The sequence below is a fragment of the Mandrillus leucophaeus genome, unplaced genomic scaffold (genome assembly GCF_000951045.1).
Source record: "Mandrillus leucophaeus isolate KB7577 unplaced genomic scaffold, Mleu.le_1.0 Scaffold143, whole genome shotgun sequence".
NCBI classification, from domain to species: Eukaryota; Metazoa; Chordata; class Mammalia; order Primates; family Cercopithecidae; genus Mandrillus; species Mandrillus leucophaeus.
In genome coordinates, this window is record NW_012101399.1 from 4,516,989 (window position 1) to 4,536,572 (window position 19,584).

Here is a 19,584-nt window from a genome sequence, read left to right on the forward strand (position 1 = left end):
AGCCTGGGAAGTTGAGGCTGCAGTGAGCTGAGATTGTGCCACTGCACTCCAGCTTGGGCAACCAGAGTGAGACCCTGTCTCAAAAAAAAAAAAAAGAAAGAAGAAAGTGAAAAAGAGACGAAAGAGAAGAGAAGGGAAGAGGAGGGGAGGGGAGGAGAGGGGAGGGGGAAGGAAGGACCTAAAATTCTAAAACTTAGGTCAAAATGTTTATAACATTAATTCAATGAAATTTTACTTTTTTTTTTTTTTTTTTGAGATGGAGTCTCACTCTGTCACCCAGGCTGGAGTGCAGTGGTGTGATATTGGCTCACCGCAACCTCTGCTTCCCGGGTTGAAGCAACTTTCTGCCTCAGCCTCCCCAGTAGCTGGGCTCACAGGTGCCTGCCACCACTCCTTGCTAATTTTTGTATTTTTTAGTAGAGACGGGATTTCACCATCTTGGCCAGGCTGGTCTTGAACTCCTGGCCTCGTGATTCACCTGCCTCGGCCTTCCAAGAAATTTTATCATTTTTAATAATGGTAGAGAGGGTGTGTCTTAGTCTGTTCAAGCTGCTATACCAAAATGACATAAACCAGATAGTTTATAACAACAAAAATTTCTCACAGTTCTGGAGGCTAAGAATTCCAAGGTCAAGGTGCCAGCAGATTCAGCGTCTGGTGAGAGCTTGCTTCCTTCATAGAGGCAGTCATCTTACTATAAACTCATGATGGAAGGCTCGAGGCAGCTCTCTGGGACCCCATGAGGCTCCACCCTCATTACCTTACCACCTCCCAAAGGACCTACTCTTCATACTATCACCTTGGGGTGGCATGTTTCAACACATGAATTTGGGGAAAAAAACACTTAGATCATAGTTGGATGTGGGCAAGAAAGTGAAAATGCAAATTGGTACTGCGTTTATGGTATATTTGCCTATATAGTAAATATTTGTATATGATACATGTGCTATATGTTTTGAAAGCCTTAAGTACATTCATACTATTTGACTCTGCAGGTATTTGGATAACAGAAAAAGAATTCCTATTTAGATATTAGTATTTTCTAATTTTTTCTATAATATATATTACACTATAGGAAATATTTGTATGATAAATTTATATTATTTGTATAATAAACATCTATTTTTATAAAAAAAAAAACTTTCCTGATTAGAGTATATAAAAGAAACTTACTCTTCCTGGTGAGCTGAAATTTTAAAAATTAGAGAGAAACCTTCCAATCCTAGTAATGCTCTTGCCTTAAAGATTTTGGAGTGGGGGCTTATGAAGGGGGCTTTTGTATTTGCATAATTTTTCTTTTTTCATTCTTCTACTCTCAACCTTTCTATACCCTTTTATTTCAGGTGTGCTTGCTGTATGTAGTGCAGAGCTATGTTTTGTTTATCCCAGCCAATCTTTGTTGCTTAACTACAGTAAAAAAAATATTTAACTACAGCATTTAGCCCAGGCGCACTGGCTCATGTCTATAATCCCAGTGTTTTGGGAGGCTTAGGCAGGAGGATCACTTGAGGCCAGGAGGTGAAGACCAGCCTGGGCAATACAGTGAGATGCCATCTCTACAAAACAATTTTAAAAATTAGCCAGGCATAATCGTACTTGTCTGTAGTCCTAGCTACTCCAGAGACTGAGGCAAGAGGATTGCTCAAGTCCAGCAATTTGAGGCTGAAGTGAGCTATGATCAGGCCACTGCACTCCGGACTGGGCAACAGGGCAAGACCCTGTCTCTACAATAAATAAATAAATATAGAATATTTAACCATATCATTTAATCTATTCACACTTATTATAACCCAGAAATTATATCTATCACTTTATCTTTGATATTTGTCCCACTTGTTCTATGTTTCTTTCTTTCCTTTCTTTATCTACCTTTGGATTAAGTACTGTTGATCATTCTGTTTTTCTCTCTCAACTTACAATACGCTGTTCCTTATTCTTCTGGTGGTAACTGTGATATTCCAAACAACATGTAAATTTATCAACATTTTGTGCCAATCAAAATCTTTTTTTTCTGAATTACACAGAACATCTGCTTCCTCCAAATTATATGCTATTGCTTTCCAATATTTTAACTGCATCTTTTTTCACCATTTAACTTTATTATGACTGTAGACAATGTTCCTTTCTTTTTTCATTTTTAAAATTTTATTTTTTTTTAGAGATGGGGTCTCATGTTACCCAGACTGGAGTGCAATGGCTATTCACAAGTGTGATTATAGTGCACTATAACATTGAACACCTGGGCTCAAGTGATCCTCTTGCCTCAGCCTCCCAAGCAGCTGGGACTACAGGTGTGCCCCACCGTGCACAGCTGCTTTCTTTTTGCATCTCAAGTCTTATATAGGATCACTTTGCTTCTAAATGAAGTACATCTGTGAGAATTTCTTTTGGTGACATTCTCTCGTAATAATCTCTATTGTAGTCCGATAGTTTCATTTCACCCTTGTTTTTGAAGAATCTTTTCATCAGGTGTAGAATATTAGGTTTGTGGTTATTTTATTTTAGCTCATTAAAAATATCATTCCAAAGTCTGTTTGTGTTGACAGAAAAACGTAGCTCCTTTACCAGTTTGCTTTTCTTTTCGGTTTTGAAGTTACACCCTGATGTGTCTAGGTGTACAAGTTCAGGGAAACTGTAGATATATAACAAGGAAAGCTAAAAATATAATAGTTCAAAATGACAACCTAGGTTCCCTGTTCCAGGTTGATAGGTGGCTATGGTCCGTGTTGTTATCCAGGAACCCAGGTTTCTTCTATCTTGTTTCTCTGCCACCCATGGTCAAAACCAGGTCACAGGCATATTCTTGCTTTGGTTTATAGGAGGAGGAAGGAAAATGGAGATAGCTGATAAATAAACAAGGTCCCAGCTGAAAACATTATAATGGTAAAATTATATACAAAGTCACACTTACCCATAAGGAAGACTGAAAAATGTAGAGTATTTGAGAAGCCATGTATCAGTACTTCTATTACTATGCAGAAATGGAAACTGCAATTTAATGAATACTTAGCTCTCTTACCATTCTAGTTGCAGGTTTTTCTTTACTATTTCACTTAGGGGTTAGCTGAGCTACTTGAGTCTGTGCATTGGTTTTTCCTAATTTCTTGGCTATCCTTTTCATCGAAATTTGTATTGAGATAATTGTAGATTCACATAAAATTGTAAGAAGTAATATATCTCTGTGCATGTTCCACTAATGGTGGAACTGTCTTGCAAAATCATGGTACAATATCAAAACCAGCACACTGTATTGACATTGATACAATCTACTAATCTTATTCAGATTTCCCCAGGTTTACTTTACTCGTTTGTGTATGTATTTAGTTTCTTTATCATATGTGTAAGTTTGTGTAACCACCACCAGAATCAGGATACAGAATAGTTGCTTTACAACAAGAAGACATGTTATCCTTTTATAACAACTCCCAACTCCCTCTTGCCTTCTCTTCCCATCCCAAACTCCTAGTGACCACTAATCTGTTCTTCATTTCTAAAATTGTGTCATTTCAAAATATTATATTCAGGCATATCTCATTTTTTGTAGTTTGCTTTATTGTCCTTTGAAGATACTGCATTTTTTTAACAAATTGAAAGTTTGTTGCAACCCTGCATCAAGCAAGTCTATCGGCACTAATTTTATTTCTTTTTTTATTTCCATAGGTTTTGGGGGAACAGATGGTATTTGGTTACATGGGTAAGTTATTTAGTGATTTGTGAAATTTTGGTGCACCCATCACCTGAGCAGTACACACTGAACCCAATTTGTAGTCTTTTTTCCCTCACCCTCTTCTCATCTTTCCCCAACAAGTACCCAAAGTCCATTGTATTATTCTTATGTCTTTGCATACTCACAGCTCAGCTCCTACTTATGACTAAGAACATACAATATTTGGTTTTCCATTCCTGAGCTACTTCACTTAGAATAATAGTCTCTAATCCCATCCAGGTTGCTACAAATGCCATTAATTCATTCCTTTTTATGGCTGAGTAGTATTCCATCATATATATACACACACATATATACACACACATATATACACACACACATATATACACACACATACATACACATATACATACATATATACCACAATTTCTTATCACTCACTGATTGATGGGCATTTGGGCTAATTCCACGCTTTTGCAATTGCAAACTGTACTTCTATAAACATGTGTTCAAGTATCTTTTTTGTATGACTTCTTTTCCTCTGGGTAGATACCCAGTAGTGGGATTGCTGGATCAAAGTGTAGTTCTACTTTTAGTTCTTTAAAGAATCTCCACACTGTTTTCCATAGTGGTTGTACTAGTTTACATTCCCATCAGCAGTGTAGAAGTGTTCACTTTTCACCACATCCACACCAGCATCTATTATTTTTTTGATTTTCTGATTGTGGCCACTGTTGCAGGAGTAAGGTGGTATCACATTGTGGTTTTGATTTGCATTTCCCTGATCATTCATGATGTTGAGGATTTTTTTGTATGTTTGTTGGCCATTTGTATATCTTCTTTTGAGAATTTTCTATTCATGTCCTTGGCCCATTTTTTGATGGGATTGTTGGTTTTTTCCTAGCTAATTTGTTTGAGTTCCTTGTAGATTCTGGATATGGGCACCATTTTTCTAATAGCTGTGCTCACTTTGACTGTATGTCACATTTTAGTAATTCTCTAAGTATTTCAATCTTTTTCATTATTATTATATGTGTTACGGAGATATGTAATCAATGATCATTGAGGTTACTTTTGTAATTGTTTTGGGATGCTACAACTTGGGCCCATATAAGACAGCAAACTTAATTGATAAACACTGTGTGTGTTCTGACTGTTCCACCAACTGGCCATTCCCTGTCTCTTTCCTCCTTGGGCTTCCCTATACCCTAAGATGCAACAATATTAATACTAGGCCAATTTAGAACCCTACAAGTGAAAGGAAGAGTTTTAACTGTTCAAGTGAAAGGAAGAGTTGCATGTCTCTCAATTTAAATCAAAAGCTAGAAATGATTAAGTTTAGTAAAGAAGGCATGTCTAAAGCCAAGACAGGCCAAAAGCGATGCCTCTTATGGCAAACAGTTAGCCAAGCTGTGAATGCAAAGGAAAAGTTCTTGAAGGAAATTAAAAGTGCTACTTCAGTGAACATAAACATAATAAGTGATTCAGGTTTATTGCAATAGGGAGGAAGTTTGAGTGGTCTGGACAGAAGATCAAACCAGCCACAACACTCCCTTATGCCAAAGCCTAATCCAGAGAACTCTCTTAAATTCTGTGAAAGTTGAGAGAGATAAGGAAACTCCAGAAGAAATGTTTGAAACTAACATAAGTCGGATCATGATTCTTTTTTAAAGGAAGCCATATCCATAACATACAAGAACAAGGTGAAGCAGCTGGTGCTGATGTAGAAGCTACAAGTTATCCAGAAGATCTAGCTAAGATCATTGATGAAGGTGGCTACATTAAACAACAGATTCTCAATATCAACAAGTAGTTGATACTTGATACTATCAAGTAGTAGGCCCACTGTTGAGACCTACTACTCAGGAAAAAAAGACTTCCTTCGAAATATTACTGCTCATTGACAATGCACCTGGTCACCCAAAAAAGAGCTCTCATGGAGATGTACAAGGTACTTAATGTTGTTTTCATGCCCATTAATACAACATCCATTCTGTAGCCCATGGATTAAGAAGGAATTCTGACTTTCAAGTCTTATTATTTAAGAAATATACATTTTACAGCCAGCTATGGTGGCTCATGACTGCAGTCCCAGCACTTTGAGAGGCCAAGGTTGGTGGATGGCTTGAGCCCGGGAGTTTGAGACCAGCCTGGGCAACATGGCAAAACCCTGTCTGTAGAAAAAATACAAAAAGTAACTGGGTATGGTGGCAAGGACCTGTAGTCCCAGCAACTTAGGAGGCTGAGGTGGGAGAATTCCTTGATCCTGGGAGGTCAAGGCTGCAGTGAGCTGTGAGTGCACCACTGCACTCTAGGCTGGGTGACAGAGCAAGATCCTATCTCAAAAAAAAAAAAAAAAAGCAAAAGCCTTTTAGAAGGCTACAGTTGCCATAGATAATGATTTCCCTGATGGACCTGGGCAAAGTAAACTGAAAATCTCCTATTCTAGATGAGATGCCATTAAGAACATTTGTGATTCACAGGAGGAAATCAAACTCTCAACATTCACAGGAGTTTGAAGAAGTTGATTCCAACCCTCATGGCTGAGTTTGAGGTGTTTAAGATTTCAGTGGAGGAAGTAACTGCAGATATGGTGGAAACAACAAGAGAAGTAGCAATAGCAATTAGAAATGAAGCCTGAAGATGTGATTGAATTGCTGCAATTTCATGAGAAAACTTGAACAGATGAGACTTGCTTCTTATGGACGAGCAAAAAATGGGGTGCCTGAAATGGAATCTACTTCTGGTGAAGATGCTATGAACACTGCTAAAATGACAGCAAAGGATTTAGAATATTCCATAAACTTGGTTGATAAAGTAGCAACAGGGCTTGAGAAGATTGACTGCAATTTTGAAAGAAGTTTTACTACAGGTAAAATACTATCTAACAGCATCCAAAATAATGTAAAATGTGATTTCTTCCATATTGTATTGTATATACATATATGTATTATAATACATATGTATTATAATGGGTCCAAGTTATAAAAAATATCGAATACACAAAGTCAAGCATCTTACATAGTGCTTTGCTAAAATTTTAAAAATAAATGTTATGTAAAGAGTTAACATAGTTTAGTTTTTAATATTACAAATACATCCTCATGGTAAAAGTTCAAACAATATCAAAATACAGTGATTAAAAAGTAATTGTCAGCCTTTATCCCCCAACCCCAACATCTCTCTTCTCTGCCCAGAGGCAATCACTGTTAATAGTGTAAGGTATATATTTATCTTAGATTTGGTCAGATCTAAAAGTTTTTCAATTGATTATTTTTTGTTTAGGACAACTCAGTTATCTGTTAGTAATAGTTCTTATTTTTTCTTTTCCAATATTTCTTACATTTCTTCATCACAATATTGAAAATGAAGATAATCATTAATTCTAGCCTTTAGTGTTTCTAACAGTAACATATTCATAAATAACCATGTGTCAGTTAATGACAGGGATACCTCCTGAGAAATGTATCATCAGGGGATTGCATCTTTGGGCAAACATCATAGAGTGTACTTACACAAACCTAGATGGTATAAGCTACATGCCTACATTATATGATATAGCTTATTCTTCCTAGGCTAAAAACCTGTGCAGTGTGTTACTGTACTTAATACTGTAGGCAGTTGTGACACAATAGTAAGTATTTGTATATCTAAAAATATCTCAGTATTTTAAAATATGTAAAAATATGTATTATAATCTTATGGAACCTCTATTATATATGCTGTTCATTGTTGACTGAAACATCATTATGTGGCACATGACTGTATTTTAATATGGTTTTCACAGTTTCCATTGGATTGATAAAATTCTCTATAACAAGAATAATAGCCATTCATTTGTAAGAAAATACATTGCATTCCAAGGTGGTTTTACATATACCCTCGGTGAGTCTGATACAATTTTTTTTTTTAGATGGAGTCTCACTTTGTCACCCAGGCTGGAGTGCAGTGGCGCAATCTCGGCTCACTGCAACCTCCACCTCCCAGATTCAAGTGATTCTCCTGCCTCAGCCTCCCCAGTAGCTGGGACTACAGGCATGCTCCACCATGCCTGGCTAATTTTTGTATTTTGAGTAGAGACAGGGTTTCACTATGTTGGCCAGGCTGGTCTTGAACTCCTTACCTCGTGATCCACCTGCCTCAGCCTCCCAAAGTGCTAGGATTACAGGTGTGGGCCAGCATGCCCGGCCGAGTCTGATACTTTAAGGTCACAAAGCACCTTAAAATGTCAAGAACCTGGGACTTATGAGGTAAATTAAACCATAATTTGACCTATAAAATATATGTTTTAAAGAGCTTTATATAAGATTTATATATCATTTTTCCTAGACACACAGGAATGGTGTATTTTTTATATTAAAAAATAAAAACTATTCTCTGTATGGTAAAGGCAGTCTTATTTGAAGTATATTTCTGAGACCAATAAACTAGTATAAGTGCACTCCTATGCTGTGAAGCCAGTGTATTTGGCAGTGTCTGGCATAACTGATTTAGTCTTTTGGGTAGTGACCATATCTGAGCTCCCTCCACCTATTTCCCAGGGAATAAACATTAACCTGATTCTATATGGGGGTATGTATGTATGTAAAGAACATGGGTATGGGTTCCTCCCTTTTCTTCTATAAGACTGGAACTGGTATGAAGACCTGATTAAAAGGAGTAGAAGGAATCCACTTTGTTTCTCACACTTGTTTTATACGTCATACTGCCCCTGAAACCTAATGAGGCAGAATTTATGCACTTCTAAATATTGGTCAAAGACAATACTGCTCAAAGACTGGGCAAAACCCTAGTGTCAACTTCTAAAATCTGGTATAGGCTAGAGTGTGAAGCTGGGCAATACTTGGAATGGAAAGTAGAACGGGCATACTTTTTTTTCTAATCTGGAGTCAGAGTTAACCAATAGTCTCTTTTAACTGATTCCAAGAAAGGAATCTCTGTAGGCCCAGTATACTTTTATAAAAAGCAGTGGTAAGTAACAAGGGAGTTAAGCACACAAAGGTGGGGTCAGGGACCTTACTCCCCTGACCTTACTATCCTCTGGTTAGCCACATGGCAGATCTCACTCAAGAGAAAGAAAGCAGGCTGCATCTGTGTACATCTTTATAAAAACAAACAAACAAACAAAACAAAACCAAAAACCAAAAAACAAAAAACAAAAAAACAAAAAAAAACAGTGTGTCTCTGCCACAAGTTAAAGAAGCTTAATTAGCGCCAGAAATCTGACCAGTTATGATAACTCATCCTTATCTGAGAAAGAATGAATCTTCTCTTTCAAGGGGTAGTCATTCTTGCTTTATCATAAGCTTGGGTCCTAGTAATCACTGTGTTAAAAGATTAGAAATAAAAGTGTGTAATGGAAGGGAGCAGAGGCAAGGGAGCTCTATTAGCTCATTTCTCTCTTTCAGCTCACTCCATCCTCTTTGCTCTTTTTCAGTTCATTAATTTTGGAGAAGAGGGGAGGAGCTGCCTAAGCTACATATTTCACTCCAGTTGATCTGGGAACTCTAGCTTTGTAGTTGGAGTTTCAGATCAATGATAATTTAATAGTAAAATAGATTTGTATTTCCCAGTTGCAGTTGTCTTTTGTATGTCTATTCTCCCTCAGAAACCTTATGAGGATGGGTAGATTTAGGCATCTGGGTCTCTTGAGCTAACAACCTAACAGCCGGTGTTCAATCAATAATAATTATTATCAGATAATGATCAAACATGTGGTATGTAACAACGATAGTAATTAATCTAAGATCAGTTTGGAACTCAGTTCTGCCAAGGCAAGTTGAACTCTAACTGAATATGAAACATATTTTCATTCTTTTTGATGCCTATAGGCAGAAGTGGCTCACTGGTGTTTTCCTATACAAAGAATATGAAAAAAAACCTACATAAACGTTACATTAAATTTTTTTTCATTTTATGAAAAGACCATTGAATATTATAAGTAATAATACCACAAATATTTCTGGGTATGTGTTTTTCATTTCAAATGAATATAACATTACCTACTCAAAAAACTGTAAGTGGATTTTCAAGCTAATGAATCATGAAATATTTTGTTGAGTTACAAGTGAACCAAATGGTCATATTTATTTTAACACCTGGGAAAAGTCAGGATATGCACAGCTGGCTGTTAGCTTGTCACACATTCCTAAGTTTACAATTACTACTAGTGTTCTCAAACCAAGTCCACTGACAAACAGTTGCAGGTGGCCAACATGTTTGTGTGTAGAAAGAGCTTTACTCAGCAAAATCTAGTAATGTATCAATAGTAGCATTTACTTTTGAAAAATATCAGTATTTGGGAATGGCAATTCTAAATATTATCTTAATGATTTAAAGCATGCTTAGGACTGCTAGTAAGAAATTTATACCACTATAATTTTGAAAAAAAATCAGTCATTTAAGAATTATGGCAAAGAATAAATTGATCTGTTAAATAAAGTCTAATTATTTGGAATATTTCTAATGAAGGAAGTAACTAAATCTTTATGTAATAGCAGTTGGTTATCTAACTCATTCTTTAGAGCATTATTTCTAGGAAATGTAGCTAGTATCCCTGAGGAGGGGAAAGCATGTATAATTTTACAAGATAATCATTTTCAGATTTTTTGATTATATTAAAAAGTTAAATTTAAATTTGTTTCATACAATTATTTTTATAATTTTTATTAAATGTTGAGTAGGCAGGAAAGAATATTTATAAAGTATATAACATATGAAGAATAACAAAATATGAATATTTACATTCCATCACCCAGTTTAAGAAAAAAAATAACATTACCATTGAAGTCCTGTGTACCCCTTCCTGAGCTTCTTTCTTTCACCTCTGTCCCTCAGTGGTCACCACTTTCCTCACTTTTGTGTATTTTATTTTCTTGCTTTTCTTTAGGGTTGTACCACATAGAGTTGCAGCTCAACTTATGTTTACTTTTGAACATTCTGCAATTTGTATTAATTAAATAATGCTGTATTCATTGACTTTTATTTTGTTCAACATGGTACTGTTGAGATTCATTCAAGTTCTTTCATGCAGCTGTAACTCATGCATTTTATTGCTACGTAGCATTCCACTATATAAAGGTATCACGATACATTTATACATTTTACTGTTGATGAACATTTGGGTTTTTTTTTCAGTTCTTTATATTACCCAGTGCTACTACAACCATTTTGCACAACTCTCCTGGTGCACATGTGCAAGAGCTTCTAATGGTATGTGTGTGTCTGTGTATACACAGATGTGGAATGTTGGGATCTTCAGTGTTATATATATATATGTTGTGTGTATATATATTTAATTAAATATTAATTAATATTACTTAATTAAATATTACTATAATTACTACATTTATGTCAAATTATTTTCTAATGTGCTTTTTACCAATTTATACTCTCACCAGCAGTATATGTGTTCCAATTGCTCCATATTCCTGTCCATATTTTATATTCTCAGAATTTTAAATTTACGCCAAGCAGATAAGTTTACTTATAGTTTTAATGTGCACTTCTCTGATTACAGTGAGGTTGAGTATTTTTCAGATTGTTTATGGGCCATATTAGTAACCACTTGTGAAGTGCTTTTTCAAATTTCTCGCCCAGTTCCTTATGGAGTTGCTGATCTTCTTATTAACTTATAGGTAAGAATTTTTTATATGTTCAAGACACTAATCCTTCGTCAATTATATGTAGCAAATATCTTTGTCATTTACATGTTGCAAATATCTTGATGCAGTGACTCACACCTGTAATCCCACCACTTTGGGAGGCTGAGGCGAGTGGATTACCTGAGGTCAGGAGTTCAAGACCAGCCTGGCCTACATGGTGAAACCCTGTCTCTACTAAAAATACAAAAATTAGCTGGGTGTGGTGGTGTACATCTGTAGTCCCAGCTACTCGGGAAGCCAAGGCAGGAAAATTGCTTGAACTTGGGAGGCAGAGGTTGCAGTAAGCTGAGATCGCACCACTGCATTCCAGCCTGGGCGACAGAGTGAGATGTAATATCTTTTCACAGTGGCTTGTCTTTTCACTCTTCTTGTCTTTTGATGAACAAGAGTTCTTAATTTTAATGTATGCTACTCAAACATCTTTTCCTTATTCAAAACTATTTTTCATAGCTGTTATCAAAATTGAAAAAGTCTTACTATAGGAGCTAAAAAAGCTATATCATAGAAATTGGAAACTGTCATAGTGGTTTCTATCATCTAATAATATCTTCTTATTTAACTACAGAATTTCATATGAAAAATTGTGGTTGAGATAAATGGCTGTTTTCTCTGGTTTTGATGGCAAGCTGACTTACTAATAAATCAGTTTGCTAATGATAAATCGTAGAGCTACAAAAGGCACAGATTTCTGAAAACTTTTCTATAACATATCTTAGCTGTAATAAAATATGGGTGAGGATTGGTTGCAAAGGACACATCTGCAATATATGAGTTAATAATGGAGCTAATGTCATTTGTCTACCAGAAGGAATATATATGTATAGCATAGAAAATTTCTATGTAATGGGAGTAAGAGTCAAAGAAAACAGATTTTTTTTAAACATTTCACATCCAAACTTTCTATAACATCTGAACATTATATCATGAGCATGGATTACTTTTATTTTATTTTGTTTTATTTTATTTTATTTTATTTGAGATGGAGGCTCCCTGTGTTGCCCAGGCTGGAGTGTAGCAGTGTGATCTTGGCTCACTGCAACCTCTATGTCCTGAGTTTAAGCAATTCTCCTCCTCAGCCTCCTGAGTAGCTGGGGCTACAGGCGTGTGCCACCATGCCTAGTTAATTTTTGTATTTTTAGTAGAGACGAGGTTTCACCATATTGTCCAGGCTGGTCTTGAACTCCTGACCTCGGAATTAAATTTAATAATAGAAGGCATGTCTGATATTCTTCAAGCTGAATTGAAAATTATTGTAAAAATATTAACACTGGCCAGGTTAGGTAGCTCATACCTGTGATCCCAGCACTTTGGGAGGCCAAGATGGGAGGATCACTTAAGGTCAAGAGTTTGAGACCAGCCTGGACAACATAGTGAGAATCCATCTCTATCACAAATTTTAAAAAGCTGAGACAGGAGGATTGCTTGAGTCTAGAAGTTCAAGGCTGCAGTAAGCCACGATTGCACCACTGCACTCCAGCCTGGGTGACAGAGTGAGAGTTTATCTCAAAAAAAAAAAAAAAAATTAACATGTTCTTACATGTATATGATGTAAACCTGGGATTTTATTATAGTGCAGCACTAATTTTTTCATGTTTGCATGTAAGATTTGGGAGTCTAAGTGCTCTTGAAAATATACTAGTAAAAATAAGTTCAAAGATTTGAGCATTATCAGTTGAAAATGACCCACTGTTCTTAAATATTTTATTTTTTGATAATCTTTAAATAAACTGTGGATCCTGTTATTTCCAAAATAGAGAAGCATATGTGAATATCTGTTCTTACACTCAAGTTTAGAACATAAAACTTAAAATTTGTGGTGAAGGCAAAAAAAAAAAAAAAAAGGCTAAACAATAATATTCACTGTCACTTAGATCAGTTTTATGTTAATTTTTTGAGTTATCTTAACTTTTAAGATATTTATATTGGATTCGGTTTTTAAACAACCCTGAGTGGGATGATTTAGCAAAAATACAAATCTTTTTTGAAACTTCTCTTCCCACTTTGTCACATGATGGTGTTTATGGTAAATTTTGTGTTCTTAAATTACATCTCAATAAGAATTTGCTTGCTCAATATCACTAATCTTCAGAGAAATGCAAATTAAAACCACAATTAAATATCATCTTACACCAGTTAGAATGACCATTATTAAAAAGTCAAAAAACAGTAGACATTGGTGAGGATGCAGAGAAAGGAAACACTTATATACTGCTTGTGGAAACGTAAATTAGTACAACCTCTATGGAAAACAGTATGGAGATTTCTCAAAGAACTAAAAATACAACCACCATTTGACCCAGCAATTCCACTACTGGGTACCTACCTAACGAAAAAGACATCACTGTATCAAAAAAAAATCTGTACTTGTATGTTTATCATAACACTATTCACAATAGCAAAGTCATGGCATCAAGTTAAGTATCCATCAATGGAAAACTGGATTTTAAAAGTATGGTATACATATATACCACAGAATACTAGCAAAAAAAAACAAGAAAGAAATAATGTCTTTTACAGAAACATGGATGCAACTAGAGGCCATTATCCTTGGTGAAATGACTCAGGAAGTTAAAAACCACATGTTCTCACTTAAAAGTGGGAGCTAAACAATGGGTACATGCAGACATACAGAGTAAATAATGAACACTGGAGACTCCAAAAAGTGGGAGGGTGGGAGGCAGGTACAGATGAAATATGATCCTATGGAGTACAATGTACACTATTTGGGTGATGAGTACACTAAAAGCCCAGCATTCACCACTATGCAATATATCCATGTAACACCACTGTACTTGTACCCCTAAGTCCATAAATAAAAAATATTTTTTAAAAGAATTTGCTAACTGAATAGTTTAAAGATAAACCTTTTAGAGGTCAAAGATATTGGGCATGTAAAGATTGTGGTAATTTAAACATGAATATATGCAAAAATGTACAACTGCCTGGTCTAATTCTGAGCAAGGATGCAGAGATCATTTTTGCTGATAATTGAATATCATAAAGGTCATTGATGGTCAATAAAACTGCAATGTTCCAAATAAATTACTTTTATATATGCCAACAGATGTTGGGAAAAAATTAGTCACTTATGATAAAAATGATGCAAAAATGTGTTAGTTGTAACATAGTTTTAAATATATGTAACATTCAAACAGAATGTGATTTAACCCATTTATGCCTGAGGTTGCAATTTTTTGAATTTTGCAATCAGATCTTGGTGATGGCCTTGAACAGTAGGATATAAATGACTCCCACATATTAATGACTGACACATATTGATGTGTATATATTTGTAAGGTTTCTTATGTAAAAATGTCACCAAACCAGAAGAAAAGTTTGGTCATATCATATGTTCTGATCTTATCAATCTTCTGATCTTTTCATTTGCAAAATATAGTTGCCATAAATTTAAGTAACTAGTGTGTGTACATATGCAAATTTATCATAATGTCACTTAGAATCTACTGTGTAAGGATGTGGATGCATTAAACAATTTTCTTATGAGAAAACAGCTGTTCTCTTATAATTTGATAAAGTAGGTGTGCCACTTGTTTATACCAACAGGGTAAGAAAAAAGACTTGTGGAATGTTTCTTTGTTTCGAGAAATACCTGACCTGGACTATAACTCTTTCCTTCTCTTTCTCTTGCCTTCCCACTGACAGGGATTCCCCAACCTTGATGTTCATTTTACTACTATTACATGTTCACTTGAAACTGTCTGGCTCAACATACATCCTCATCTCTTTCAACTATCACCTTGACTTCTTTTCTCTCTGGCAATGTTTGCATGTTGGCAATACCCCTGCAGGCTTCATTCATTCATTCAATCAATATCACAAACAATACACAAACAAAAGATGCAGCTTAGTGGTTAAGAGGTGGACTCTGATGCCAGACAGCTTAAGTTTGTATCTTGGTTCTACCAGCTGTTAGCCATTAGAACTTGGGAAAATCACTTAACTTACAAGCATCAATTTCCTCATCTGTAAAAATGAGTGATACTGATACTGATACTGTACTAACAATATCACCTCACAGATTGTTGGGAGAAATGAATGCATCAATATATCTAAAAGTCTTTTTTTTTTTTTTTTTTTGAGATGGAGTTTCACTCTTGTCACCCAGGCTGGAGTACAATGGTGCAGTCTCGGCTCACTGCAACCTCTGCCTTCCAGGTTCAAGGGATTCTCCTGCCTCAGCTTCCAGAGTAGCTGGGATTACAGGCATGCACCACCATGCCTGGCTAATTTTGTATTTTCAGTAGAGACGGGGTTTCACCCTGTTGGTCAGGCTGGTCTCAAACTCCTGACCTCAGGTGATCTGCCCACCTCGGCCTCCCAAAGTGATGGGATTACAGGCGTGAGCCACCGTGCCCGGCCTGTATCTAAAAATCTTATAACAGTGCTCAATATGTACTAAGAATCATGTAACTGTCAACTGATTTTATTATTAATCTTATTATTACCATTATTTGAGCACCTATATGCCAACCACTCTACTACATATTTGGATTATATTAGTGAACTCGATGGACAAGGCCTTGAGTAAAATGCAGCCTGTCCTCACTTTCCCTATTGCAGACTTGTAAGTGAGCCCTGAATGAAATATTTGGCCAGGGATGTTATCACATTTAACAATAGGCACCAAAATTACTAAACCAGCAAGAAAAGACACAATCTCTACGACTAGCATAGATAACAAAAGCACCTGACCACCTATTTTTAATTTCTGTTGATATTACCATAATCTTCTGTTTTGTTTAATTCTAGTTCTCATTTCCCCCTTTCCATCACTACAGTCTGCAATTTTCAAGTCCTAAATGGGTATAACTAACAGTAACTTATTTACAAAGAAGATTCATGATCAGTATAGTTATATAAGAACCAATTCATTAAATAGCCAAAAGTAAAAAGGAAACACCCTCAGACTATATAAAGTTACAGAAGATATGACCAAAAAAATAAGTAAAAGTTCTTAAAAAGATACATAACTTGTAATTCTCCTACAGTTGCACACCCTAAGTGCAGAACTATCCTGTTTCAACATGATCATCAAAACAACCATAACAGAATATTTTTAGATATTGAAAAATTACTCTTTTTCCTCCCCATTGTTAACTTTCTTTTACCATTTCTCCTAATTTACAAATACTGCCTTCATGTAGGAGAACAGATAAAACCTAAAATAAAAGAGCTAAATTCTTGCTTAGAATTCCAAAATAAGATCTTCATAATATGAATTCTATTTCTAAGATCTAGGTACTCATTCAAGGAGGAAAAAAAATGATATGATTTTGTTTCAGTTCCAAAAAGGTCTGGTTTGGAAGACTGGAAGCTCAAGCTATGTAATGTACCATTGACCAGCTTAAGGCAGAGAAGAAATAAGCCCCTTTCTTGCATAGGGGAGGAAAATCTTTCTTCTACCCTCCTAGGTTCTGTCGCTGGGCCTGAGAATTAAACTAACATAAGATAGAGCAATGGGGAAAAAGCAAACAAGTTTTATTTAATATTTTTACATGCATGGGAGCCCTCATAAGAAAAATGAATGTCTGAAAAAGCAGTTAGGCTCAAAAGTTTATATACCTTTTAAAACAAAGAATGATAAATTGTGAGGATATGATAAGACAAAGGGCATTAAGCTGGGGCAGTACATTGTGAGGCAGTGACCAGGAAATATACGGGGGAAACCAAAGGAAGATAAGGATTGTTTTCAGTCTGTGTAGTTTGTTTGTGTGGATCTCTTTTGGCAGTAACTCCCAGTCTCCAGTGTTAAGATTGTTCTTCTATTCCTGGTTCAGGAAGAATACTTTTCTCAAGGGAAATTTTACAACCTGCTTTGAGATAAGAAGCGTTGGGAAGTCAGAGAGTTCTTCCTGCACTTGCTATTTCTCAAGTGTCTTCAGCTCAAAATAATTCTTATGCCAGAGTGACATATTTTGGGGTGGCATATTCTGATCTCCTATACTTGCCTTCAGCAAATGCTATTCTGAAAACAAGTATGAGCTAAATGATTCTCTAACTTTAGACTTTTAGGTCTTGGAAGAGTGAAGCAATATTTTTAGGACAACGAAATATAGGTAACAGCTATTGTGTTGACCCATACCGCTACCTCCCTATTTGAAAACTTTAGATTTGGCTTTCAAAGTACTTAAAGCATTTACCAACTGATTAAAGGGAAGAAAACAGTGCCACGAAGATACTGAAAGAGGAAGATTCAGCTGGGCGCGGTGGCTCACATCTGTCATCCCAGCACTTTGGGAGGCCAAGGCGGCGGATCACTTGAGGTCAGGAGTTCGAGACCAGCCTGGCCAACATGGTGAAACCTCGTCTCCACTAAAAATACAAGTTAGCCGGGTGTGCTGGCACATGCCTGTAATCCCAGCTACTTGGGAGGCTGAGGCAGGAGAATTGCTTGAACCTGGGAGGTGGAGGTTGCAGTGAGCCAAGATCACATCATTGCACTCCAGCCTAGGAGAAGAAGCAAGGCTCTGTCTCAAAAAAAAAAAGAAAAAAAAAAAAAAAAGGAGGATTCAGAGAACTAAACTAAGGTTTCTTCTATTGAAATAGAGGGAGAAAACCTAATACCGGTACTAGGAAGTCTGATTTGATTGTCGCAACAGAACGGTAGAAGAGGTCTGAGATAATACCTCCAAACCCAACTCCAAAACTTCCCTTATCTCCAGGAAAGTGCAGAAATGATCCAGAAAAGTTCCCCATATTCTTCTACTCCCCCCAACCCCCCAGGCATGAAAGAAAGTTGAGAATTAAGTCAGTACACAAGCCAGGGATGTATTATAATAACAGGGATAGAGAGCCAAATGGCAAAGGTTGATAAATGGGTAGCCCTAAACCAAGAAGGGACCTATTAACAGAAGGAAACAGTTGAGCTCTCAATCATTATAACCTGCTATTGATAATGATGGTGGTGATGACTATAATAATAAAGCTAACATTTATTATGTGCTAAGTGCTGTTTAAGTGATTTCCATAGGTTAATTCATTTCATCCTTACAACCCCATAAGATCAGTACTGTTATTGCCTACTATTTTAAAGATGAGGAAATGGACACACAGAGAGGGTAAGTAACTTTCCCACAGCTAATAAATGACAGACTTGGACTATGAATAGAGAATAGACCAAGAATTGCATTGGCCATACATATTTTTATAGTAGATAATATAGACAGTGGAGGCCCATGCCCAGAAATCAGGTGAGATAAGACATCTCAACCAGAGATAGCAAGGATCAGATACCCTTTTCTCAATGTCAGGACAAGATATAAATTCTTTGGGGGAACTTAAGTCATTAGTGGGAAGAAAAGTAATGTAAAATAGAGGAGAACTCTACGTATTTGTATACGTATACACTATACTTACGTCTCATATCTACATGTCTTTGAATATTTGTTTATGTAATGTGGTGACTTTAGAAAACACAAACAAAGGCTAGCTTTTAAAATAATTGAGATGTAAATTGTTGCTCTTTGGTGGTCTTCTTCAATCTTTTTCAGACCCTGAAGGCTTTCTACCATGAGCCCCTTTCTTACTTTCAGCAAAGGTGACACTAAAGAATAAGGTCTGAAGGTAGAGACTTATCTCAATTGACTCTTCACAATCAGTTAACAGATTGAACTCCTTATTCTATTCTCGCTCCCATGTTCACTACTGCACTTACCGAATCTTAAAAAAAAAAAAGGCTGGGCGCCATGGCTCACGCCTGTAATCCCAGCACTTTGGGAGGCTGAGGCGGGCAGATCACCTGAGGTCAGGAGTTTGAGACCAGTCTGGCCAATATGGTGAAACCCTGTCTCTACTAAAAAGACAAAAATTAGCCGGGGTCGTGGCAGGCGCCTGTAATCCCAGCTACTCGGGAGGCTGAATTGCATTGGCCGTAAATATTTTTTAAGTAGATAATAATTTTTTTATATTCAGGAGAATCACATGAATGTGGGAGGTGAAGATTGCAGTGAGCCGAGATCTTGCCATTGCACTCCAGCCTGGGGAACGAGAGTGAGACTTCGTCTCAAAAAAACAAACAAACAAAAAAACAAACAAACAAAGAAAAACAACCAAAAAACTAAGATAACGTGATTGATTTTGTAACTTTAGACTTTCAAACCTTGGAAGAGTTATATTTCAGGACACTGAAAAGTAGGTAACAGGCTGGGTGTGGTGGATCACATCTGTAATCCCAGCACTTTGGGATGCCAAGGCGGGCGGATCATGAGGTCAAGAGATAGACACCATCCTGGC

The 19,584-nt window shown here is 36.3% G+C and overlaps 1 pseudogene; it reads left to right on the plus strand.

Moving 5' to 3' along the window:
* The window catches only part of LOC105535243, a 104,107-nt pseudogene that overhangs the window by 46,757 nt on the left and 37,766 nt on the right, over nt 1-19,584 (plus strand).